A 26,381-nucleotide genomic window follows, 5' to 3' on the forward strand; every position below is an offset into this window, starting at 1 on the left:
TGACCTGAGCAGAAGGCAGATGCTTCACCGACTGAGCCGCCCAGTGCTGTTTTGCAGAGTGTCTTCACGGGTTTGCATTCCCACAATGCATGGTGCGTCCTTGCTGACATTGTTTCTTCTAGTTTTGATTTTAGGCATTCCGACAGGTGTAAAGTGGTAGCTCACTGAGGTTCTGGGAATACTCCTTTCTTTAAACTTTGCGTCTTAGGGGCACCTGGGTGGCTCAGTGGGTTAAGCCGCTGCCTTCGGCTCGGGTCATGATCGCAGGGTCCTGGGATCGAGCCCTGCATCGGGCTCTCTGCTCAGCCGGGAGCCTGCTTCCTCCTCTCTCTCTCTGCCTGCCTCTCTGCCTGCTTGTGATCTCTCTCTGTCAAATAAATAAATAAAATCTTTAAAAAAAAGAAAAAAAAACTTTGCGTCTTAAATCATGTTGACTGTTTCCCTGTTTCAAACGACATTCCAGTTAGACTTATCGCCTTATCATTGGATGCTCAGAATAATCTGCAAGAGAGGGCCAGACCCCACCCCTTTGGCAGACGAGGTAACCTGCATGACTTACTCAAGGTCACACGGCTCTGTCTTAGGGGACTCTGTCCAGGAGGTGAGCTGGGCCCTGCAGTCCCTCGTGGCTCTAAGGTATGGCTCTCCGGCCAATGTCAAGGCGCTGTGCTCCCCAGGGGGAGCCCCCACGGCCCCTCCGGCTGGCCTCTGGCTGGGGCAGAACCCGCAAATGCCTTCACTCTGCCTGGCTGGTCTCACGGGCTCGGATTGGGCCTCCTTACTGCAGGGGGAGGAAATAAAAATAGCCAGGCCGAGAGGCCAGGGGCTGGGCTGTGGGCAGCAATGCGTGCCTTTCCCATGACTTGGGTTCTGTAGAGCAGAGTCTCCCCCTGAGCCGGTGCGTGCCAGGCCCTGGGCTGGGTGCCCAGGAGGCAGAGCCCAGTCAGGCACCACAGTCCCGCCCACCCTCAGGAGCTAACAGCCTCAGGGCTGGGATGTGTGGAGCACAGCCCCAGAAGGAATGGGGCCCAAGAGGGCTGGCATGCGGGGGACCTCTCCCCCAGCCTGGGGGTGGGGGAGGCAGCAGAGAAAGTTTCCCAGAAATCGGTCACATGGGAGAACGCAGTAGTTAAGAGGTGCGGGGAGCATCCAGGCAATGGGAACAGCATTTGCAAAGGCTGAGAAGTGTGATGAATATGAGCCCTGGAGAAGTGCAAATGACTGGGTGCTCCTGGAGGGTGGGTGCCTGTGGGGCAGGATGTAGGGTTGGGCTGGGGTAGCAGGTAGCCCCTGTCACAGGAGAGGCCAGACAGGTGCAGGGCAACGTCAGAAAGACTGTGACTCCAGAACTCAACCAGATGGTCACACCACAGCCTCGGTGCGCTGTCTGGTCCCCGTGTGCTCCCCGCAGATCCCCTGGAGGCCTCCTTTACAACCTCCAGTTTCTAGCACTTTCCTCTCTTCCTGAGGCCGCTCTCTGGCTGCCGGAATCCCTGCCCCTGCCGGTCTCCGCTTACTCCCACCGTGAGCTCCAGGTGTCTCACAGAGGAAGCAAAGCCCAGTTAGGAACACCAGCTCCGGTGGCAGGAGCTCACAGCATTGGAAGCTTCTAGAGGCTTCCAGCGTTCCTCAGCTCATGGCCCCTCCTCCATCCTCTTGCCCGGCAGGTGAAGTCCTTCCCCTATGGAGTCTCCCTGACCCACTCTTCTGTCTCCCTCTTCCAATTTTAAGGACTCTGAGAGAAAATCCGGGATAATCTTCCCATCGCAGGGTCCATAACCTTAGTCACCCCTGCAAAGTTCCTCTTGCAGACACAGGTTCTGGGGAGGGGGAGGTGGATCTCTGTGGGGGCCTTTATTCTGCCGACCTCACCTCCATAATTAACCATTGGCACTGAATCTTTGCCCTGAGGCCTGTTTATGGTCAAAGAACGCCAAACCTCAATCCTGATCCCTCCCTCCACGGACCCCAGCTCTGAGGTTCTTGGCAGCTCAGACTCAACAGACATTAGGTTGTGCTGACCCCGCACTCTAAATCCCCACCTCCAAGCATGGGCCCCTGCCTGAGGCCCCACCCACTGCAACCTTGTACTTTCTCTTGAACCGGAACAATTGAGACAAAAAGCCAGGAAGGGAATGTACGCAACCCTCCCCAAGGAGAAGGGGCGTGGCTTTGGGTTCCTCCAGACCTGGGTTCAAATCTTTTCTCCTCCGCGGCTTCGGCTTCCTTGCTCGGCGGCCTCGGGGGACCCACTCACTGGTCCCCTCAGAGCCTCGGTGGGCTCACCTGGCAAAGCGGGTGGGGACCTTGAGGGATCATCGAGAGGTCAGAGAGCAGATGTGTACGAATAGCTGCTCACAGTAGGCTCTCAAGGAAGGAGAGCTGTTGCCAGTGACCAGGAGTTCTAGCTCTGTTATCCTGTCCTTTACAGAAAAGAATAACGAGGAATAAATGCTTTGCTACCTCCCAGAACTGACAACTGCTTCGGGGTAAGAGAAGTTTGTTTGTTTATTTGTTTCCTGGATGCAAAGAACCAGCTGATTTCTCCACGCCTGGTGCAGCTGACAATCGTCCCAGTCAACACGGATGTGGCCCGGAAGGTAGCCGAGGTTCTCGGTGGCATGGGACAGGGGTCTTCTGAGGACCCACCAGGACCTTCGCCTCAAAACCAACACCAGTTTCGGGCCCTGTGCTAGCCACAGGGGTAATTAGGCTAGATGGTTTTGGGGCAGAAATTCCACCCTTCCTGGCAATGCCATAAATCAAGCCACAAATGGGGAGGGCATCTGATGGGCACAGGTTGTGGTTCATTTTATGGCCACTTCCCCCTTCGGGGAAGGTTTCTGTGATCATGTGTCCAGCCTTCCCTGCATCTGATTGTGGAAATGAGTTAGGTGATGGGTCCCTTTTTTTTTTTTTTTTAGAGAGAGAGCACATGTGAGCAAGGCTGGGAAGGGACAGAGGGAGAGGGAAGTAGAGAATCCCAAGTAGGCTCCACATCCAGTATGGGGCCAGACAAGGGGCTCCATCTCCCGATCTGAGATCACGACCTGAGCCAAAATCAAGAGTCAGATGCTCAACTAACCGAGCCACCCAGGCGCCCCTAGGTGACGGGTTCTGATGGTTTGCGTGTTAAATGAACACATCCCTGTGAATATAATGTTTGATACTCCCTTCGATAGTGTCGACTGGACAGAGTGTGGAGATTTCTAGCCTTTTTTTGCCCCCCAAAAGCTGTATGAAATAGGAGTTTTCATGTAATTGCTACATAGATTTTGTTGTTTTGTTTTTCAGAAGAAGGATCGCACATCTGTTTTGCAGGAACAACTGAGCTCCTCTCAGCCAAGTAGGCAAACTGCAGAGCCTTCTCGCATCTTCCTCCGTCTTCCTTCCCAAGGCAAATGGAACCTTGGGCATGCGGTGGTGGGCTGTGAGGACGGGCCCCTGTGGATCTCGCCAGGTGGGTGGGATAAGCCCAGCCACGTGGCAGACCCTGCTTCAGTGAAGTGGGACAGTGACAGCACCTGCCTCCTAGGCCCATGAGCTTTTGCTCTGTAAGTACACACAGAGCCCCCAGAATTGCCTGTGGCATGCAGTGAGTGCCCAGCAAATGCCAGCATTCTCCTCCTGTTTTAAAAGGCCTCAGTGGCTCGTCAAGCAAGTAGCAGGCAAACAAAGTCATGTAAGCATCTAAGGATAGGGACCCCATTTCTCAGATGAGTAATAAAGCTTCAAAAGCAATGAACCAAAGTAGCGTGATTCACAATCGCTTAGAGGTGGAAGCAACCCATGTTCATTGGGCTACTGGTGGATTAACCAAGCATGGTGCATCCATGCGGTGGAATCTTCCTCAGCCCTAAAAAGGAAGGGCAGGCTGACACCTGCCACACCGTGGACGGAGCTTAGAGACGTCATGCTCATGAGATTAAACCAGTCGTGGAAAGACAAATCATTCTGGATGATTTCACTTTACATGAGGACTGCAGAGGAGTCCAGCTCCTAGAAACAGGGGCACCTGGGTCGCTCAGTCATTAAAGGTCTGCCTTCTGCTCAGGTTGAGCCCCACGTCGGGCTCCCTGCTCCGCTGGGAAGCCTGCTTCTCCCTCTTACACTCCCCCTGCTCCTGCTTGTGTTTCCTGTCTCTCTGTCTCTCTATCAAATAAATAAATAAAATCTAAAAAAAAAAAAAAAAAGACCTCCTAGAAACAGAAAGGAGATGGTGGCTGCCGAGGGCTGGGGCGGGGGAGGGAAGGCGGAATGGGGAGTGTTCCCTGCATTCAGTTTCAGTTTTGCAAGATCAAGATTATGGAGCTGGACAGTGGTGTGAGTTGCAAAACAGTATGAATGGATCTTGTACCACTGAACTATATACTTAGAAATGGCTGAGGTAGCATATTTTATGTGATGTGTATTTTACTACAATTAAAAAACAATTTTTTGGACCCAGGTTGCCCACATCCCTCTGCTGCCAAGGAGAGGAAAGGAGAGACTCAGACCCAGGTCTGAATGGCTTCCCCTCCAGCAGCTCCCCATCAGAAACCTCTTGGCCAGGTGCCCTTTGAGTGAGTAAAATTCAGGGGGAGAGGGCAGCTTCCAAAAAGAGCTGAATGCTTTACTAAGGGAAGACACAGAAGGTAACCTGGGAGAGAGGAGAAATCAGTGGTCGTGGAGTCAAGTCAGGAGAATGGGGCATCAGCGGACTTCTGCCACGTGAGCTTGGGGACACCACTCACCTTCTCTGGGCTTTGTGTCTCCGCTCCCCTCGTGAGAGTTAGGTTGGGAGTACATCTGGGCCCTCCCAACTCGAAGGTCTGGGGAGGGGAGAGATAGGACGCCCAGGTCCATTCTTACAACTCCAACAGGCCTGAGTGCCCAACCCCAGGACACTTGCTGGGCGCTGGGAGCGGTCTTCTTCCTCGAGCACCTTCCCTGCACCAAGTTCTGTTCTGGGCCAGGTCCCAACATCTTCTCAGGGAGGGCAGGCAACAGATAAGCAAAGAAACAGGAATAGATCCTGACAAGAAGGGCAGACCTTGGTGGGGTAGCGTTTTTCAGAGGCGGGTCAATGGATTCCTAGTGGAGAGGAAGGCTTTGCTCTGAAAGGCATCCTGGAGGAGGTGGCATTTGGGTCAGGCCTTGAGCTTTGTTCCACAAGCCCTTGGGAGCACAGACTGTCAGCTGGGTGAGGGGTGCCGGAGAGAAAGAGTCTTGTGGAGACGACAGACAGGACAGCAAACGCATCACAGTGCAGGCACAGGCCAGGAGACGGGGACAGCAGGGCGCCTCACAGGAGATCTGCCTGGAGAAGAGGACACATGAGGTGGACTCAGGTGAGCTCATCAGAGCTGAGAAGCGCCCCAGGCTTGGGGAACACCGAGGGTGAAGGCCCGAGGGCCCACAGCAGAGGCTCCAGCGGTGTGTGACGTTGAAAGATGACACTTGCACAGAGTTTTGCATGCTGGGTGACCCTGCTTCAGGTGACTCGCTTCTCTGAGCCTCAGTTTCCCCACTTGCACAATGAATGGGAGTACTTTTGAGAAGGCAGTGAGGTGATGTAGGGACGGAGCAGAAGCTCCATGGCGCGGGTTTCTTTTCTGGCTCCTCTCCCCATATTGCCAGGTCACCGTGTATCAGGGGAACGGGGCATGAGGGGCAAATTCGCTCTGTTGGGCTCCCGTCAAAGTCCCTTCGCCTATATTGACTGCCCACCCCTCTGAGTAGAGAACCGTCCTCTAGGACCCCTGCATCCCCATGTGGACCCTACCAGCCCCAACCTTGAAAAACCCCACTCGTTCGAAGCACTATCTTGGATATTATGCTTTTGGGGACCTTCTTTCTTTCCCAGCAAATGATAGCTAAGGGTGAACAGAGTTCTGGCTCAAGGTGCGGGCTGGACCCAGATCCTCTCCATTTACCTCAGGGGGGATGCTGCTCCACTGTGGAAGTCCCAAGCTCCAGAGAGACAGTGGAGAAGGTGCCCCTGGTCAGAAGAGGCAGGCAGGTGGTGTTCCTGCCACTGAACCCTCCCCTATCTAAGCCAAAAGGGCCTGAGCAGGCGTGCCTGGCTGGCTCACTTGGTTAAATGTCTGCGTTCATCTCGGGTCATCATCCCAGTGTCCTGGGATCGAGCCCCGCATCAGGTTCCCTGCTCAGTGGAAACTCTGCTTCTTCCTCCGCTTGCTGATCCCCCCGCCCCAACTAGTGCTCTCTCTCAAATAAATAAATAAAATTAATTAAAAAAAGAAAGAAAGAAAGGGCTTTAACAGGAAAGGAACATTATTTTTTTAAATACATTTATTTATTTTGGTTGGGGAGGAGCAAGGGGAAAGAGAAACCCAAACAGACTCTGGGATCAGCATGGAGCTCAATGCAGGGTTGAACTCACGACCCTAAGCTGATACCAAGTTCAACTGACTGTGCCACCCATGTGCCCCAGGAAGGGAACTTTGCCCAAAGGCTATGTGACTGCCAAGTGACAGAGTCACCCAGTCCAAATTTTCCATGTTGGCTCTGAGAAGCAAAGCCACAGGCCCCTATGCCATGAGCATACCTGATGTACCTTCTCACTTCAGATCACTTCTTTCTAGAAGATGCTAGCTTCCTCCGAGGACACTTAAGCATTGTCATCAGACTATGACATAATTGTGATGCATAAACATAATATCCGTTTTAATAAGTGTCAATTATATTCATTTTCCCTGTAAACACTATAGCATCACCAGCTGTTAGTAACAATTCTTAGGAATGACCCAAACAGAGCTGTAAATCTTTGGCACCCTCTGATCTTTATTTATTCATTCAACAAATCCTTATTTGAGCACCTGCTGCGTGTGAGGCTCTGTTTTAGGGGCTCGGGATCCAGCAGTGTGCAAAACAGACAGAGCCTTGCTTGCCCTCCTGGGACTTACAGTGGGGAGAGAGCCAGAGACAAATAAACGTGCAAGGAAGCATGCGATGCTTCGTGCTAGGAAGAAAAACCCAGGCCACACAGGGGTTGTGTTATTTATGACCATGGAAAATTACAAAGGACCAAATATAATGGATTATACAGTGGACCCAAAAGATATGTCCGGGGGCTCCTGGGTGGCTCAGTGGGCTAAGCGTCTGCCTCAGGCTCAGGTCCTGATGTCCTGGGATCAATCCCTATGGGATGCTCTGTTCAGCGGGGAGCCTGCTTCTCCTCTCCTTCTGCCTGCTGCTCCCCCTGCTTGTGCTGTCTCTCTTTTTCTGTGTCAGATAAATAAATAAAAGCCTAAAAAAGAATTTATTTATTTGTTAGAGAGAGATAGAGAGAGCACAAGCAGGGGGAACAGCAGAAGGGGAGGGAGAAGCAGGTTCCCTGCTCAGCGGGGAGCCTGATGCGGGGCTCGATCTAGGACCCCAGGATCATGACCCAAGCCAAAGGCAGACACCTAACCGACTGAGCCACCCAGGCATCCCAGATAGTGTCCTTATAAGAAGAGAAGACAGACTCAGGGCGCGTGGGTGGCTCAGTTGTTAAGCAATTGCCTTCGGCTCCTGTCATGATCCCAGGGTCCTGGGATCAAGCCCCACATCCGGTTCCCTGCTCAGTGGGAGCCAGCTTCTCCCTCTCCCTCTGCCTGTTTGTGTTCCCTCTCTTGCTGTGTCAGTGTCAAATAAATAAAATTAAAAAAAAAAAGAAGAAGAAGAAGAGAAGACAGACAACCAGAGAAGGCCACGCGAATACCACGTGCAACGATGGAGGCAGGGAGATTAGAGAAATGTGTCCACAAACCAGGGAAAGCCTAGAACCTGCAGAAGCTGAGAGAGATTAAGAATTCTCTCCTTAGAGGCTTTGGAGGGAATCTGCTGATGCCTTGATTTCAGACTTCCTGCCTCTGGAACTGGGAGAAAATCCATTCTGGTTGTTTTAAGCCCCCCAGCTTGTGGTGATTTGTTACAGCAGTTCCAGGAAACAACTCCTGATAACTTCTGACCCACCTTGAACCCAGTGAAGAAGTAATCACACAGGTTTATGGGGGAAGAGCACTGCAGGTGGAGGCAAAGCAAGGGCAAAGGCCCTGAGGTTGACTGGGCAGTCTTGGGGAACAGCAAAAGGCAATGTGGCTACTGCAGGAGGCTTGGGCCATCTGTGAGAGTGGGTCAAAAGAAGCCTGGTGGGTGGGCCTTGGGCGTGTGTGTTTACTCGGGCTTAGGCGAGGAGGGAGACATGATCCATGTGGTCCAGAATCAGACCACTCTGGCTGCTGAGATGAGAACAGACTGAGGAGGTGGGACATGGAAGCCCACTTTGCATGCCTCCCAAACTCACATTGGGTTCCAAAGTCATTGTGAAGCTCACGTGCTTTACGGAAGGTCTGGTGGGAAATCAGAAGGGGAAGTTACATAGCCCAGCAAACCTTGCCTTCCTTCCTCTTTAAACGACTTAGCCCCCCCAACCTTTTCTTAAATTTTAATTTGCATCCCAAATCCTTTTAATAATAAGCCAGGATCTGGGGTTCATTTTTTCTTTTAAAGATTTTTATTTATTTGACAGACAGAGATCACAAGTAGGCAGAGAGGCAGGCAGAGAGAGGAGGAAGTAGGCTCCCCGCTGAGCAGAAAGCCCGATGCGGGGCTCAATCCCAGGACCCCGAGATCATGACCTGAGCTGAAGGCACAGGCTTTAACCCACTGAGCCACCCAGGTACCCCTGGGATTCATTTTTGTAGCCGAGACTGGCTGGGCCATCTCAGGTGCCCTCGAACTTCCAGCCTTTGGATCTCCCGTAAGATTTAGTGCAGCTGCGCAAGGTCCCTGGGACTTTGTCAAAATGCCTGAATACTTCTCAGCCCTTGCATGGACCAAAAAGTGGGACGGTGCCACAGCCCTTGGGGGCGGGGGGTTCCGGGTCAACTGGTTGAAGGCCAGAATCTTGTCCCCAGCTTTGAGGTTGCAGCTCTGGGCTGGCCACCTGCTAGCAGGGCGCACGCCTTCCATTTGGGCAGCTTTTCGACATGTACCTCATGGCTTCCCACACCTACAACTGTAGCTGTCTTTCCGCTCTGCCGGGAAGAACTTCATCCTCCCCATCATCCGGGAAAGGGCCAGAGGCCAATTGGTGGGACTCACCAACACCCTCTCCGACACAACGTGGTTAAACGCGGAGTTAGCTGGAGTTAGCTTGACCACGGGGCCTTGCTCTTGGGCTCCTTGCGCCAAACCTCTCCCTCCTCCTAGCAGCCAGTGCCAGCAATCATGAGGGCCCCTCCTGCTCAGCCAGGTCTGGAAAGATCTCTCGGCTTCTTTTTGAATGTGTTACCCACGCATGTGCGGGGAAGGAGGCAGGAGCCCCAAGCAGTGGTCACCCAGCCGATGAGACTCAGAACCCCACTCCTCCTCCCGCTTCATTGCTCCTTCGTCAGACGCTAACTTCTGGATGATGACCTGGCCTTGTGGACATTTTCCAAATAAGATCTGACCTGGCACCATGAGACTTGAGACTCGAAACACCCCCAGAGCCAAGAGCTAGTTTTCTTCAGCCTTGAACTGACCAGAGCACTAAACCCGTTCTGTGACCTTGATCTAGACCTGCTGACTAGGTACACGAGTTGCTTTCTAGTGGATCTGCTGTAGACGCACATTTCCCATTTGCACTGTGTATCAGTTCCAAAGTCCTTGCTTGATCTGCACTCTGTTCACACTTACACACACACACACACACACACACACACATCCCACTTCTCCAAAGTCATGTGCCATCCTTCAGGCATGCCCGGCTTTCAGTTTCTCGGTGCACTATGACCTTTCCTGCCACAAGACCTTCTCATGTGCTATTCCTCTGCCTAGAACGCTCTCTGGGGCCTGCCTGCCCACTCTCCTGACCATGAAGAGCCTAGTTCTACCCATTCTTTAAGACTCAATGTGGATATCATTTCTTCAGTGAAGCCTTTTGCTGACTAAGCGAACATAGCTATAGCTAAGTACAGCCTCCTGTTCGCTGCAAAAAAAAAGTTTTGCAATTTTTATCACAGTTAGTAATGGTATATTTCAACATTTTATAGTCCTCTCCAGCCTCAGATTGTAGGTTCCAGGCAAACAGGCTGACCTTATTTACCAGTGCCTACCCAGAATCCAGCCTGGGGCCTGTCCCATTGCACTCAGGTCTCCTGATGGACAGATGGAAGGAGAAAAGGGAAGAAAACTGAATGTGGGGTTAAAAGCTTGGAGTCCTGATCGTAGCACCAGCTGACTGGTGGACCTGGGAGAATCACTCCAGTTCTCTGAGGCTGAGTTTTCCAGTCGTTAAAACAACAACAATAGGCCCTCCTTTCTCCCGTTGATCAAGTGAGGTAGTGTGTCAAGTGAGGTAGGTCAGGTATGTTCACTTGCCTCCAAGGCCAAGAACATAGCGGGTGTCAGAGGTTACACTCTGCCCACCACCCCCACCCCTCATGACAAAATATGTTGACATCCTAACTGCCTTGGTGAACTTCTCTGAAAATAGGGTCTTTGTGGATATAATTATTTAAGATGAGGTCATCCTAGAGTAGGGTGGGCCCCTAATCTTATGAGATTAGCGTCCTTATAAGAAGAGAGAAATGGGAAAGAGATGCCCTGTGGTATGTTTGCAGAGCCTGGACTTAAGCCCCTTCGAGCCATGGAGCACCAGGGATGGCTGCCAACAGCAGGGGTTGCAAAAGGCAAGGGAGAAGTTTCTAGAAGCTTCAGAGGGAGCACACCCTGCTGACACCTTGATTTCAGGCTTCTAGCTTCCATTGCTGTAGGTCAACACATTTCTGGTGCATAAGCCAGCTCGTGTAGGGTACTTTCAACCGAAGCCCTAGGAAATGGACCCAGTAGAAACTCAACAGATGCCAGGCCAGAGTGCTTCCCTTCCTTCTGCGCTCTTGGACAGTTATCCCTATTTATGGCTGTGTCGTCTCCAGGAGTCAGTGTGGTCCTCAAAGCCTCTGTGTTGGAATCACCCTGGTCCTCAGCATGCAGCACAGAGCTGGCCCATGAGTGCTTGTGAAGTGTGACTAGAACACATTCGCTCTGTGCTTCTCAGGGATGGGAAGAAAAGGCCAGTTTCCTATGGTCCTTGCCGGGCTGGGATCTTCCCCTTGCTGTACCTGGGGAAACAAGGTGAGGTAACTTGTCCAGACGACGATGTGGGGGTAAATGGGGAGGATCTGGGTCCAGCCCAGGTTTCCCAGCGTTGGGACCTGCTTCTCTGCCCGGCATTCCCTCCCATTATTTCTTGGGCCCTCCTGCTGGTATGGAGCTAGGGAGACTCTTCTGATGGAGAAGAGGGGGTGACAGCCTGGGTGGAACATCCCCTCCCACAAAAGGCTGGCAAGCTGCTGGTAGGCTATTTTCACAGTTTAATATCTTGATTAAAAATCACCTACAAGCCCTTTACATACCAATCGCCCAGACACAGAGTCCTCTTGGGTGTGGAAGAGCAAACCAGTGCGGAGGAAACCTGGAGCTTGGTGTTATTAATGACAGGCCATCAGGGTCAAGGCCCGGAGATTGGGAGGGAGGTGGGGTCAAGGACTTGCCTTACGCTCCAGTAGCTAGACTTTGGCCTCGCTTCGCACTCGGACTTTCAAGGCCCTGTTTTGGAGATACCTCAGAGAAGGGAAGGAACTCATTCGAGGTTGCACAGGCGTTATACTCACACCCAGCCCGACTGCGAATTCATTTCTGAAGCAGATTCATTAGGGCAGAGTACATGAGGACTCTGACCCAGCAGCAGGGAGAGGGCAATGCCATAACATGGAAATGGGCGAGGGGTACGGCTTGCATGGGGAGTCAGCCATGGACACCCTGGGGTGAAGGCCTCACCCAGCAAGGTGAACAAGTGCAGGGGCGGGTCCGGGGCTCAGAGAAAGGTCAGGGTGCGAGAGAGATAGAGATGTCCTTCTGTCTCCTTGTGAGCTCAGGCTGCAGAGTGGAGGAAAGCACCCAGGAGCAGGCTGAGTGGCAGTGGTGAAGCAGTGGGGTGACAAGGGGTAGAGGAAGAGGGAGCCAGCGAAGGGTTTAAGAGCAGAGCAGCAGCCAAGGGAAAAGGGTTGCATGTTTGCTGTGTGACCGGAGCTGTCTGACCCCCTATGGAGATTTACTTATCCCCTCACTATAGCTCTCTAAGCTAGATACCGTCATATTATGCCCATTTTTTAAGAGATTTTATTTATCTATTTGAAAGAGAGACAGTGAGAGAGAGCATAAGAGAGGAGAAAGTCAGAGGGAGAAGCAGACTCCCCATGGAGCTGGGAGCCTGACGCAGGCCTTTTCCCTGGACTCCGGGATCATGACCTGAGCCTAAGGCAGTTGCTTAACCAACTGAACAACCCAGGTGCCCTATATTATGCCCATTTTACAGATGAGGAAACTGAGATGCAAAATAGATTCCCTATGTCAGCAAGCCAAGTGGTAGAGCCTGGGTTCCACCCAGTGGTCCAGCCTGTGTGCTTAGCCAGCATTCACCCTGCCTATAGACTGGATGGTCGCTGGTAACCCTGTTGAATTTTCTGTGAATTGGGGTGGAGGGGCAAGGGTGAGGATATTGCCATCAGCCCTTGGGACAAGTTTCAGAAAAGATAATGAGACCGGACATTTACATGGCATCTTTGAGTCTACAGAGGCATCGTACCTCTGATTGTGTTTGGCCCTTAATATAACTGACAGATGAGCAGGACAGGGCCATTATCCCTCCATCATTTCATACACTAGGGAATGGAAGCCCTGTGAAGGTCAGTGAGCTCCTCAAAGTTATACTGTGAGGTTTCGTCAAAGGCTTGACGAACTTTTTATTTTATTTACTTTTAGTTAATTTTATTTTATTTACTTTTAGTTAATTTTATTTTTTAAGCCCCAATGTGGGGCTCGAAATCATGATCCCGAGATCAAGAGTTCCATACTCCTCCGACTGAGTCAGCAGGAGCCCCTTGATCTCACCTCTTCAGATGCTGGAATGGCATTTACCACCCCTGAAGGGAATGCAGGGCCCCTGAGAGGAGAGGTCGCAGGAGGGCTCCTGGGGAGAGTAAGGGAAAAAGCCAAGAAGAAGGGGTTCATTTGACTGCTTTGACTGGAAGCATCTGAACTGAGATGAGCAGTCAGAATCCTGAATGAGGGTGTTGGGCCTGTGGGGAGGAACTGGGGGAGCTTCTCTGGGATTTTTATCTGGGCTTCATTCATCTAAAAGCTGACTCAGGAAGGACTTTAATGGAATTGTGTTGCATAGTAGCGAGAGCAGGGCTGCAATCAAATCCTGGTGCTTGCCACTTAGTACCAGCGTGGCGGGGGGCGAGCCACCTAACCTGCCACTTAAGTCACAACGTGGCTAGGGGCAAGCCACCTAACCTGCCACTTAAGGAGCCGTGTGGCTAGGGGTGAGCCACTGACCTGTCCACAGTCCTCCAAGTCTCTAACTGCAAATGGGAATTACCTCCCCCTGCCAACTGGCTATGTTGGGGTTGGGACAATGTGAGTTGAGCACTTGGCAGACAGCTGAGGTCAATACAGGAACAGGTAATGTGAGTGTTGGGTGGCAGCTGAGATTGGTATGTATCTTTTCATTTTTAAAATCAGACTTTTTTTTTTTAAGAGCAGTTTTAGGTTCCCAGCAAAACTGAACAGAAAGTACAGAGACTTCCTGTATCCCTCCTGCCCTGCCCCCCTCCACATAACCTCCCCACTTTTATCAAAGTTGGCTTCGGTGAAATTTTGTTTCCAAAGTTCAGAGGAAAAAAACCAAATGGGAGAATGCTTTTGAAATCTTCCTGCCTAAATCCCTTGCTGTGCAGAAGGGGAAACTGAGTCCCCGAGAGGGAGATCACAGACATGTCCAAGGTCAGAAAGCGGGGGAGCCCTGGCTGCTGTCATCTACCAGCGTGCTGTGCAGTATCCTGGACTCGTGAATGTGCTTACAAAACCACTGCCCTAGCTGGCATCAGCCCGGATCCTTGCTGGCATTCAGAACATTCAGGTCAGAGGGCTCTGGGAGTTGCCATATGTCCGCTCTCACGGCCTCATCCTCCTGCAGGGGTCAAAGAGCTGCAGGAGGGGGTCCTGGGCTGGGGAGCTGAAATGAAGGATCCCAGCATATGCTGAGACCAAGATGCTTTCTCTTTAGAAAGTCCTTAGGCGGAACTCCTCCATTCCCACCCCAGTTATGCCCTAATGCCAGAGTCTTCTGGCCTCCTTTTGTTCCCTGAGGATCACTGCTCTCCAGCCCTCTTTATTCCAGGTTGAATTCTTCTGATCACTACTCAAGAGCTTTAAAGAAGGTCTCAGGAAGGGTGGCCCAGTAGAGTGAAGGGTTCGTGTTTGAGATGCTGTTCCCAGTTGCTCACATGAGTAAGTGGGGTCATTTTCTCTCCATGTAGACACTCAAACTCCATTCCACATGGCCATTTAGTCATTCACCCACAAACTGACAGGTCTCAGGATGGGTTGGTGACCACCACAGACAAGAGGACAGCTCTCCTGGGATACAGGTCTTGGGGTTGGGGGGGAAGCTGAGTTTAATGACCAAACAAACATACAACCAAGATAATTGCTTATACTGACAAAAATGATGAATAAAAAACCCAAAAGAGGGTGATTGCCTCATGACTGGGAAGGCAGGCCATTCCAAATTGGGGATCAAGAAGGTGTCTCTGAATGTATGACCTTATAGCTGAACCCAGAACAGGAAGGAGCCAGCTATGCAAAGACATGGGAAGAGAGGATTCAGCAAGTGCAAAGGCCCTGAGGTTGGAGTCAGCCAAACATTCTAGGACTTTTATCAAAACAAACAATCTGAAGGGCACGGAGCTATTTTGTTAAGGAAACACAGAAACCAAGATACTTTCATTCTCTAACCTGTAATCTTCCCCTACCATTCTAAATCCTACTAATCCTAGTTACTGCCTGCTCAGTTTCAATACTTCGCCTCTAAGAAGCCTTCTGATTTCACTGCTTCATGGTTAAGAGAATCTGGTCTGTGGCAACATGAGAAAAATAAGGCCAGTAAACTCTGAATGTGTGTTTGTGTGCGTGTGTGCATGTGTGTGTGTGTGTGTGTGTATAGCTATAACATTGCCTACTGTGTTTCCTTCTGAGAATATCTGAGATACATTGTTACTATTTTTTTATTTTTCACTGTTCATAAATTCTTTCACAAAATGAGTGTAGATGACAGCAATATTAGCAATGTAACATGTTGGTCACTCTGGTCATGGGAGATTTCATCTGTTTGTGAAATCCCAGGTTTGGGGGCACCTGGCAGCTAGACTTCCAAACTCCTTTACTTGCCTCTGTTCTGCTCAGACCACCGTGGCTTTCCCACACCTTTTCATCCTCTCCCTCCAGTTTTAAAGTGAGCTCCAGGAGGGCAGGGCCACCTCTGCCTGTCATGGAGCCAAACCCAGCACAGACACTGAGAATGTGTTGACTGAATGAACACACTGACTTGTGATGAGGTACGTTCAACCCAGAGGAACCTCAGAAAATAAAATTGCCAGAAGCTGATGAGAAAGAGCTGCCCAAGGGAAGACCCCAGACTCCAGAGCCAGAGCCTGGATGCTAACTCTGCCTCCTCCAAGACCCAGTGTAGTTTGGGGGAGTCAGGAACCTCTCCCCTCCCCCGGCTAGCAGCAAGGCTTAGAACAATCACTTTCTTTGAGCCTCAGTTTCCTGACCTGTGATATGGCAGATAATATTCAGGATTCTTCTGAAGAGCAAAAGAAATGTTTGCAGAAAACCACTTTGTAGGTAGCATGTAAATGATAGTTCTCCATGGTCGTCCCTCCAACAGTCCTCTCCGTACCCAGCTGGCCCCTTCCCAGTCTGTACTTCTGGTTCTCAGGAGCCTGTGAGCTGGTTGCCTTTCAAGTTCTCAACAGAAAAGCCCAGCGCCTGGCACCTGGTGGGTGCTAATAAATACATCAACGGAACAATGACCCCAGGTAAGGCACTGCCCCTCTGGACAGGTTTCCTCTTTGTAAGTAGCTAATCTCCTGGGCTTCATCCCCTCTGGTGCCAATCATCCTTAGTTATTTGCTTTTTAAGGACAGGACTAGGAATCACATTTAAGGAAGGTGGGTGTGAAGAGAGACGTTGATTAAAAGGTTAGTGCACATTTTTGGTTCCCACTTTCGAATGTTCCAGAATTTATTTTTGCCTACTTAATAAAAAGAGCCATGTCACATTTCTTTAGCTTGTCTTCTGGGATTCTTTAAAAAAAAAAAAAAAAAATTAAAGTCTTTATTTTAAACCGCCCACTCCAGCCATCCCAGGACGCGGGTAGGAGGGGGCGCAGACAGGTGGAGCCTGCACCCGGAAAGGCGGGGGCTGTACGGGGCCGCGGGAGTGGCGGTGCAGGGCGAGTCGCGCGGCCCCGATGGTGTCTGGGGTCTGGGGAGGGGCAGCCGCGGAGCTGAGGGGCTCTCGCCCGAAGCCGCCCCACGAGCCTCTCCGCAGGGGGCGTTTCCCCTCCGACGGCCCTCACGTGGGGTAGGCTCCCACCCGCAGCCTGCACCTCCCGGCGGCCCCCAGCACTCACGCCCCGCCCAGTGGCTCCGCCAGGCCCCGGGCCCCTGCGCGGCCCGCCCAAGGGGCCCGCCGGCCGTGGGGGCGGGGCCGGGCGGTCGAAGGGGCGGGGCCGGGCGGGGCGGGCGGGCGCTGATGTAATCCGGCGGCTGGGCGGAAGGATATGGAGCGCGCCCGGCTGGCGGGGCGCTGAGGCCAGTTGCCGGGTAACGGAGCGGAGCGGCCGCGGCGCGCCGCCTCCCGCCCTCCGCCGAGTGGCGCCGGAGCCGCCGCCGCTTTACGTAAGGCGCAGGCCAGGGCCGCCGGCGCTCGGCAGCCGCTCGGAGCCCTCGCCGCGAGAGGAGGCGCCCCCGCCGGCCGCCGCGCCGCCCAGCCGCTCGGCAGGTACCGCGGGCCGGGGTCGGGGCGGGTGGGCGCGGGCCGGGGCGGCCGCTGGGGCGGCCGCCGGCGCGGAGGGGCCCGGGGCCGGCCTGAGAGAGGCCGGACTGCCCCGGCGGGCCTGGGGGCTCTGCGAGAACCCCGGCCGGGCCCGGGGCGTGCGGCGGGGCCCGGAGGCCCCTGTCCCGGCCGCTGCGGCTTAGCTCCGCGCCGGGCGCGCCGGGGCCGGACGATGAGTCCGCACAATGGGCCGGTGCAGCCGCGCGGGGAGCGGCTCGCGGCGGGGAGGTGAGGCGGGGCGCAGGACCCGGGGGCGGCGGGGCTGGCGGCGGGTCTATCCAGCGGCCGGCGGGTGGGCGCCCGGTGCATTGCCCTCGGCCCGCGCGTGCCTCCGCCCCTCCCCTCCAGCATTGTCCTTTGGGGGCCCGGGCGGGGAGACCGCCGGCGGGGGAGGGGCCGCGCGGGGCGGGGCGGGCGCTGAGTGACGGGCGCGCGGGCCTGTGGCGCGGGGCGGGCGGGGCGCGGGGTCCGGCGAAGGTTACGGCCGCGGGCCAGAGCTGCGGGCCCGCTGAGTCGCCGGCGGGATGCGTGAATTGCGGGGCCGCGGCGGGCTCGCGGAGCTCCCCGCACCCCCCGGCCCGGGATTCGGGGCCGTCGCGTGCGAAGGTCTGCCTGCCGCCCGAGGGGGTAGCGTGCCGCGGGCAGTGCGCAGGTGACAGGCCCGCCGGGCTCCCCGGGACGAGACCCCTGCCCATCCCACCCCCCCCCCCGCCCCGCCCAGGTCGTGGCCGAACCCAGTTTTGGTTTCTCAGTTTGGGGCCTCTGGGCGAGGTGTAGAGACTTAACCTAGAAGAAGGTGTAGGAGATTAGGCGGGGAGGGGACGTGCGGTTCCTAGGGATCATTTAATTGTGATTCCTGCTAGTAATGAGCTGGGTGGGATGCTTGGATTCATTGTCCCAAGTTTCTAAGAATGGGTTTTACATCTTTGGGCCTTTGCTTGTTTAAAAAAAGAAAAGAAAAGAAAAAAAGACAACCCGGTGGTAGAAGATGGGTGAAGGGGTGCGGGCAGGCAGTTTTGTTAATAGGAGGTGATGTTGTGGGTAAAACTAAACAATCAGATCCCCAAGCTAGATTTCTCCTATGCAGTCTGAGACCCACGCCAGAATTCCTGGACCGTTTCATAGACTATGCACTTAAAGCGGGGGAAATCTACCAGTCTGCATCCTGAAGGTCAAATATTCTGTCATTGGTTGTTTTGGATGGATCCATTCTTAAATGGGTCTCAAAATCCTTTTTATGCCTTTTCTTTGTGACAAAAACTATTTCCAAAATTGTGCCTTTGCCTACCTTTAGGTAAGCTCTTTGTAACCATGCCTTATTGTATATACTAGATTGAATTGCTGTATGTGCTAAATAATGAATTTTTAATTATTTCAAAAGTAGTTTACTTCTTCAGTTTGGGCACATGGATCAGTTTTCATGTTTGCTCGTTTGGCCACTGGAACATTCAGTGGAGGGGAGATTACTACTCTTAAGTATTTAAATCCATAGGAAGTGGAATTAAGAGGGTTTTTTGCTTTTTAAAGAATAGTACGAGTCTTTAACATGGCAAAAACAAGAAGCAAATCTGTAATAATTTTAATGGTAATTAGCTTATTTGTTGCACAAGCTGCCAACATTTCAGAAAATTATGGATTTTTTTTTTTTAATTATGGATTTTTAGCATTTCTCTAATGGTATACCTTTACCTTTGCTTCGGAAGCAGTAGGATTGTTTTTTTATTTTGCATAGTGTGCTTGCCTTTTCTCCCTGTTTTAGCAGCATTGGATTTGGAGCAGTTAATGGCCTCTGAGTCAGTTTTCTGGTCTGTAATATGGAAGGAATGATGATACCTGTCCCACAGGGTGCTTGGGGTGATCAGGTGAGGGGAGATGTGAAATAATTCTGTCAAAAGCCCTCTGCTTTTAAAATACAAGATTAGTTAGTGCTAGTTTGTGAAGCCACAGATTCCTCTCTTGGCTGATGCTCTCTTTAGATTCCTCCCCACCCCTTCCTGTGCACACTCTGCCTGGCTGCCAGAGTCCTCTCTCCTAAACACAGATCACATCTTGCCAGTCTTTGGCTCAGAGAGCTAAGACTGCCTGTTGTTTGGAGCCTGGATTCAGATACACGAGCATCACATTCAGGGCCCCTCGTTCTGGCCCGAATCATCTCTGAACTTTACCTGACCGCTCTGTCACCTTCTACACTGTCCCACCGAATGGAACTATGCTCCATTCTCTAAGTGTGCCCCGCTACTTCCTTCTTTGCTTATGTCCTTTTCTCTGATTGCAGTGCTCTCACTCCCGCCCTCTCCCATTTTTAAAAGTTCACACCCCATTTTATGTCCTCTGGAGCCCTTTAGAAACCTTGTGAATGTGAATTATTCATTGCTGCAATCATAACCCTCTCTTTTGCTTTCATCATTGCCTGTATCACTTTACATTGTGTATGTGAAACTCTGGCTGTGCTGGCCATACCATTATTTTGCCCCCAGCACCTTGCTCAGGTGCTTTAACACAAAAGTGTTCAAATGTTTGCTAAATAAAGTCAAAGTCCGTCATTCTCCTTATGTAGTATATTATTATTACTAAGTATTTTAAAAACAAACATAAGAGTACCAGCCACAATGTTCAAAATAGTTTTATTACATTGAAGGTATTTAATACATAGAATATTTCTTTTCCATTATGTTTGATCTCTCACATAATACCAGGTGGGATTTTTATAGAAACTAGAAACAACCACCTTTCTCTTCTGTGTCTGAACTTCAGGGTCCATGAGCCTGCACTGCTGACTGGGAGGTGAGTCCCTTTCTTGGGTAGAGGGAACGAGAGCACAAGCTTTAAAATACTTCTTAAGATTTTATTTTTATTTATTTGAGAGAGAGAGAGTGTGTATGCACAGGAGTGGGGAGACAGAAGCAGATTCCTGGCTGATGTGGGACCCTGAGACCATGACCTGAGCCTAAGGCAAACGCTCAACCATCTGAGCCACCCAGGCGCCCCAGAATATTTCTTACCTTTGAGATAAAATTGCACTCCCAGCAGATTAAAGCTCTTTTTTTTTTTTTTTAAGATTTTATTTATTTATTTGACAGAGTTCACAAGCAGGCAGAGAGGCAGGCAGAGAGAGAGAGGAGGAAGCAGGCTCCCTGTTGAGCAGAGAGCCCGATGCGGATGCAGGATCCCAGGACTCTGGGATCATGACCTGACCCAAAGGCAGAGGCTTTAACCCACTGAGCCACCCAGGCCTCCCTAAAGCTCCTTTTTTAAGCATTTTTTGTTTAAAATGCCTTTTTTTTTTTTTTGGACCTTTGTTACAATATAAAAAGTAACTTGGTTTTTGGGAGGGTTATTTAAAGAACGTTAGGGGACACCTAGGTGGCTCAGTCGGTTGAGTGTCTGCCTTTGGCTCAGGTCCTGATCCTGGCCGGGATCCAGGGATTGAGTCCCACACCTGGCTCCTTGCTTAGCGGGGAGCCTGCTTCTCCCTCTGCCTGCTGCTCCTCCTATTTGTGCATTCTTTCTCTTTGACAAGTAAATAAATAAAATCTTTAAAATAAATAAATAATTGATTAATTAAATAAAATAAAGAACATTAGGCCTGGGTTTGCAAGACTCGGGTTGGTGTCTTGGCTCCTCTTTTGCCCCTGTGTCAGCCTGGGCAAGTCAGTTAAATCTGTCTTGGACCTCAGTATCTTTATTCTGTGAAATGAGAGCAGTCTTGTCTGTGCTATTTTTGCTCTGCAGCGTCACTTAAAGTGGCTATACTTTGTGTGTGGCATGTCCTTGTTCAGATAGAAGCTTATAGGATGCCTTTGCCACACATTTGTCTCCCTCATTACCATTCCCAGGCTGGAAACTTGGGTTTTTACGAGGTCTACCCCCCATGTCTCTTTTCCATCAGCGTTTTTCTCAGCAGTTCCCCTAGTGAGCCCTTCCAGTACTCCTGTAGATTGTTACTGTAGGCCTGCTGATGGCCTCCCTTTCTCTGGTCTCCCTGGTCTTCCTGTGTTCTGTTGCCAGAATTGCACAGTGGGTAGATCAGATCCCATCATCCCCGCCTCCAGTGTGCGCTGCAGAGGTTCTCAGCACAACCCCCCCCCCCCCCCCCGCCATTCTGCCACACCTGAGATATGGCCTAGTTCTGTTGGTAGGCTTACTCCTACAAAGATTTTCTCCTTAGAGACACTCCACCAGTTGGGTCTTAGTGGTAAAGAAATCACTGTAAGACCAACGCCACCTAGCCTCCTGTAACTCTCAGCCCTGTCTCTACTGCCCCTCTCTCACTGCCTCCACCTCGTATTTCAGCCCTAGGCTTCTGGCCACTTTTGTGCTTGTTTTGTCCAGTTCCTTTACTCTGGAACATCCTTTGTGCCTTTCTCTTCCTATCAGAATCCTTAATACTGGGAGCTTGGCTTAAATGCTTCTGCTTCCATGAAAGAAACTTCTTCCTGGCTTGTCAGAGTTAACTCGTTACCATTCTTCTCCCACACAGTGCTTGACTGATGCCCCTACTCAGGTATTTTTCCTTATGACATTTTAGTGTAGTCTTTACGTGGAGGCCTTTCCTGGATTATAAACTTCTTGAGGGAAGACCGGATACCTTATCCACTGCTGATTTCTTCTACTGTGCAGTGTGGTCTTTTATGTAGTACTTACTCATTAAATACTTGAGGGAATTAAGTCAGCCATCCTGCAGTCTCTGATTTCAGCAGAGGGGAAGCAGGGTTGGAATGGTTCTCGGTGAGAGCTTCATGCATGCCCATGATGCAGAACAGGGCCAGCACATAGTAAATGCTTGGTAAGCAGCAGCTGTTAGCCAGTATTTTAAGCAGGTGTAGAAGACACTAGTGGTTGGCTAAGTTGATAGATTGTATGTGCTGGTTTACCGTAACAATGTTCACAGATTGTTCCTAGGGCATCCTTCTAAGAGTGTGTGTAAAGAAAAGTCCTTTGGGTTTTCCACCTGCAATCCTGTTCTTTATTAGTTTGATACCAAGCAGAGAAGTGAGTACTTCATTGGAGAGGGCTCTTGCATGAGCAGATTAGTGACAGTGGTCCTAAATTATTCTGAGGACAGGCAGACCAGACCTATCTGTAGATGAACCAGATTTTTGCTTGTGGCTTAAGAAAGTGGAAATGGGAATTGCCAAATTTCACACTATGTTATTTTTCAGTAAAGCAAATGTTTTCATTTTAATCTTATATGTCTTGTAACTATTAAGTGATAGAATCTCTCTATTTAGAATTTGAAGGACTGTTAAAATTCTGATTTTGGTATTCCGTCCAAAGCATTCTGGGTCACTAGGCTTTCCACATAGCTCTTTGTCTGGTCATCACTGTTACCCCTGGCTGGAGAGGGAGAAACTAGGTAAGGAAAACCAGCTATAATTTCGAAACTTTTTTTTATTTTATTTTTTTTTTTTTCGAAACTTTTTTTTAAAGATTTTTTTTTTTTTTTTTTAATTTTTGAGACGGAGAGAGAAAGAGAGAGAGAGCACATGTGCACAAGCATGGGGGAGGGGCAAGGGAGAAGGAGAAGCTGACTCCCCACTGAGCAGGGAGCCTGATATGGGGCTCAGTCCCAGAACCCTGGGATCATGACCTGAGCCAAAGGCAGATGCTTAACCAACTGAGCCACCCAGGTGCCCCAATTTTGAAACTTTTTTTTTTTTTTAAAGATTTTATTTATTTATTTGACAGAAAGCACGAGAGTGGGGAGGGTCAGAGAGAGAAGTGGACTGTCCACCTAGCGGGGAGCCTGCCAGGGGATTCCGGTATCATGACCCAAGCCGAAGGTGGATGCTTAACCGGTGTCCCGGAAATCTATATATTCCTAATAAATCTGTCTTCAAACCTGCCTGAAAGAATTGTGGATGATAGGGCTACCCCAGTGGATGAACTATGTCAGTCCCATAAAGACTTTTTTTTTTTAATTGGGGATTTGTGTGTGTCAAGGGGGAGGAGGGGAAGAGAGAGAATCTTTTTTTTAATAAAGACTTCTATTTATTTGACAGAGAGATAGCACAAGTAGAGCAGCAGGGAGAGGGAGAAACAGGCACTCTGTTGAGCAGGGAGTCCAATGCAGGGCTTGATCCCAAGACTCTGGGATCATGACCTGAGCTGAAGGCAGATGCTTACTTAACGGGCTGAGCCACCTGGGTGCCCCAGGGAGAGAGAATCTTAAGCAGGTTCCACAGCCATTGTGGAGCCCGACACAGGGCTTGATCGCACAACCCTGAGATCATGACCTGAGCTGAAATCAAGAGTGAGATGCTTAGCCAGCTGACACCCCCCACCCCCCCACCCTATGCCCTAGCCCAGTAAACACTATTTAAAAGAAGCACCCCTCATCCTCATGCCTCCTTATGCTGCTACCTCTGAGTGACCACCACTAACAATTTGGTTACCAACTTGGAGACTTTCGGGAATGCCTTATATAAATGCCTTTTTTTTTTTAAAAAAAAAAAAAAGATTTATTTATTTATTTATTTATTTGACAGAGAGAGATCACAAGCAGGCAGAGAGGCAGGCAGAGAGAGAGAGGAGGAAGCAGGCTCCCTGCTGAGCAGAGAGACCGATGCGGGACTTGATCCCAGGACCCTGAGATCATGACCTGAGCCGAAGGCAGTGGCTTAACCCACTGAGCCACCCAGGCGCCCTGCACCTACAGCATTCTTTAATCCATTGAGCCACCCAGGTACCCGCTGCACCTACAGCATTCTTAAGTGTTCTTAAAAACTACTAATTAAGACTATGTGAGCTTAGTGTGTATTTTGTTGAAAAACCTCTAATCTAGAATGCTACAAACTGAAAAAGTCTTTAAAGGAGCTGTAAAAACAGCAGTAGGAAGTTGGTACTGAACTGCAGTTTTAGATTTTGTATTGGTTTGTGTTTTTAAGGTGTTCTTTACTTGAAGCTTTAGGGAAACAGTTTAAGTTTCAGACCTATCCCTGGGATTTCATTTTCTGAAATCTAGTAAAATGAATCCTAAGCCCATCACAGGCAAGTCAGGAATGAAAATAAAATTGAACCATCAGTCAGGCTCAGTTGAACAGAGCACCATTAGTGGGTATGTAGGATTACTTGGGGCTTTATTTACTTAAAAAGTGGGCACCGTGAGGACTCTGAATGTGCAGCAGCGGGTGGCTGTGGGTCCACTGGGCCCTGCAGCAGGTTCTCCTGAGGGCCCCTGCTCCCCGTGCACACGCAGCCCTGTTCTGTCCTGACAATATGAGTAAGCAAATGGGTACAACTGTCAAGCAACAGCTCCTGCTAAGAGGAAAAATAAAGTGGGAGACGAGGGTCGTGTTATATAGGGCAGAAAAGGAAGGGCTCTCTGCTCAGATACCACTTGAGCTGAGACCCGAAGGAAGTAAGGGGGAAAGATAGGAGCTCTCTGAGGAGCTGAGCGTTGTCCAGAGGGAGAGCAGAACAGGCGAAGGACCCTGATTCTGGATGTGTTAGGAAGGGAGGACTAGGGATTTGCTGGTGGGTTGGGTATGGGATTTGAGAGGAGGATGAGGGGTCTGGATGATGCCAAAGCTTTTGCCTTGAGCAGTGGAAACAGGAGGTCACCTTGGCTGACATTGGGAAGGTCTCAGCAAGGTTGTTGGTGGTGAGAATTCAGTTTTTGTGGTTTTTTTTTTTTTTTTTTATGACCTATTATAAGTTGAGAAGCCAGTTAGACACCTAACTGTCTTGTAGCTTGATGGCTCTAGAATTCCTGGATTCTTGAGAGAAAGAGTACAGTTTGGAGTAATTGCTACATAGATGGTATTTAAATTCATAGGACTGGACATCAGTGAGGACTGTGCTGTTCAGTTAGTTAGCCATGAGCCACATAGGGCTTTTGAGTGCTTGAATTGTGGCTAGTTTGATTTGAGATGTGCTGTGTCAAACATACACCAGATTTCCAAGACTCAGTGTGGGGGAAAAATATAAAATATCAGTGATGTCTTACTCTGATTATGTTTGGATTGATAATATTTTGAATCTATTGTGTTAAATAAAATATATTACTAAAATTAATTTTACCCGTTGCCTTTTTACTGTGGCTACTGGAAAATTTGAAATTGCATACTGGTGACTTACATCTTGCAGCTGGGTGGTGTTAATGGAGGAAGCGAGTGTTGGTAGGGAAGTCCAAGAACAGTCTGAAGAGCTGGCGGAGGAGGGGAGCTGGAGAAGAGAGAGGGTGATAACAATTGTGGTCTGTGGGCAAGTGAGCCTCACTAAAATTTCTCTAGAACTCGTGGAAAAGAATCAGAGCAGCTAGGCCTGGCCACTGTACGGGTAGGTGGGCCTGGCTCTTTAGATAGAACAGCTCTCAGAGATAGTCGGGAGGATCAGGATCTTTCCCTTTAACTTCTCTTGTTTTTGGTTTTGTTTTAAAGTGAGTTTCATCCAGACGGGGATGCAGCCTGTTCAGTGAGAGCTGTGCTGTAACGTGCCCTTTGCCAAAGAACCACAGTCGGTGCACGTGTAAGAGCTTTGACGCAGTTCATGCAGGCAGGTGACTCCCGTGAGCCTCAGAACCTCGGTCTCAGGCACCCTCCCACCTGCAGCCTTTGCCTGCTGTGACACCTATAAGAATGTCTTCCCTTCCTTCTCCTTCCAAACTGCGCAGAGTGTCTGTCAACACTCACTTAGGCCCCGGGAGTGGGCTCAGCTACCCCCAGGGAGGACTTTGTTAACATCCCTCTTGTCGTTCAGTTCCTTCCGTCAGTGTGATCTCATGCCCAGGCCGCGCTTGCCCTGAGCACCTCCCAGAGACCAGGAGCTGGGCCCAGGCGGCGCCGCTGGAGGGATGTTGCTCTCCATGCTGGGGCTGCATTGATGAATGTCAGGCAAACATTCCTCCCCTTACACAGTATCTTTGCTGTCCCCGTGTTTTGTGTGCCCATTTCCAAACACAGAAGTGCACATTGAGGAACTGTATTTGTAACCATTTTTCCCCTAGCTGTGGGGTTGAAACTGTCATGGAAATGGCAACTCCTCCAGTAGATGTGCCCAAGGCTTGCCAGGGCAGGCAGAGGGGAGCTTCGAGAGGGATTGGGTAGCACCCTGCAGTCCACCCTTGGCTGAAGTGGGGTCAGAGCTGGTCTCGCTCTCCCTCTGACACACAGTTTAGGGCCATCAGCTTCTCCAAGTGTCTCTAGGGCTGTGGGGCTGGTGAACGCTCGTGGCCAAAACGAAAGCTTTCATTAAGAAAGATAGACTTAATGCAAAGTAAAAAGGTTTTGCCTTGATCCTTCAGAACCGTATGACAGCAAGGCTGCAGGTTAGGTGAGGGGTGGATGGTGTGAGGGGTGGAAGCAGCAGCAGCAGCTTCCCAGCTGGACCATGGGGGCCCTGGGCTGCACCCATTGCAGGCCCGGGGCTGCATCTGTAAAATGCAGAGGTTTGGTTTAGCTCCGTGTTTTTCCATGCTGTGAAAGCCGTGCTTGGCA

General features: G+C 50.7%; 1 protein-coding gene and 1 long non-coding RNA gene across 2 annotated transcripts in view; both read left to right on the plus strand.

Annotated features, from left to right (window-relative positions):
• Positions 1–558: 558 nt before the first annotated feature.
• LOC122889993 lies at positions 559–4,056 on the plus strand. Its single transcript, XR_006381007.1, has 3 exons — positions 559–636; positions 2,432–2,489; positions 3,295–4,056. It is a non-coding gene; the product is annotated as an uncharacterized LOC122889993 (long non-coding RNA).
• Positions 4,057–16,822: 12,766 nt separating this feature from the next.
• Positions 16,823–26,381, plus strand: part of KIAA0232 (KIAA0232 ortholog) — an 81,282-nt gene continuing 71,723 nt past the window's right edge. Inside the window, exon 1 of the mRNA XM_044267831.1 lies at positions 16,823–16,890. The gene's annotated coding sequence lies outside the window, so the exon portion shown is untranslated. The remainder of the gene's footprint in view (positions 16,891–26,381) is intronic.

This window comes from Neovison vison, chromosome 11 (assembly GCF_020171115.1).
Source record: "Neovison vison isolate M4711 chromosome 11, ASM_NN_V1, whole genome shotgun sequence".
NCBI classification, from domain to species: Eukaryota; Metazoa; Chordata; class Mammalia; order Carnivora; family Mustelidae; genus Neogale; species Neogale vison.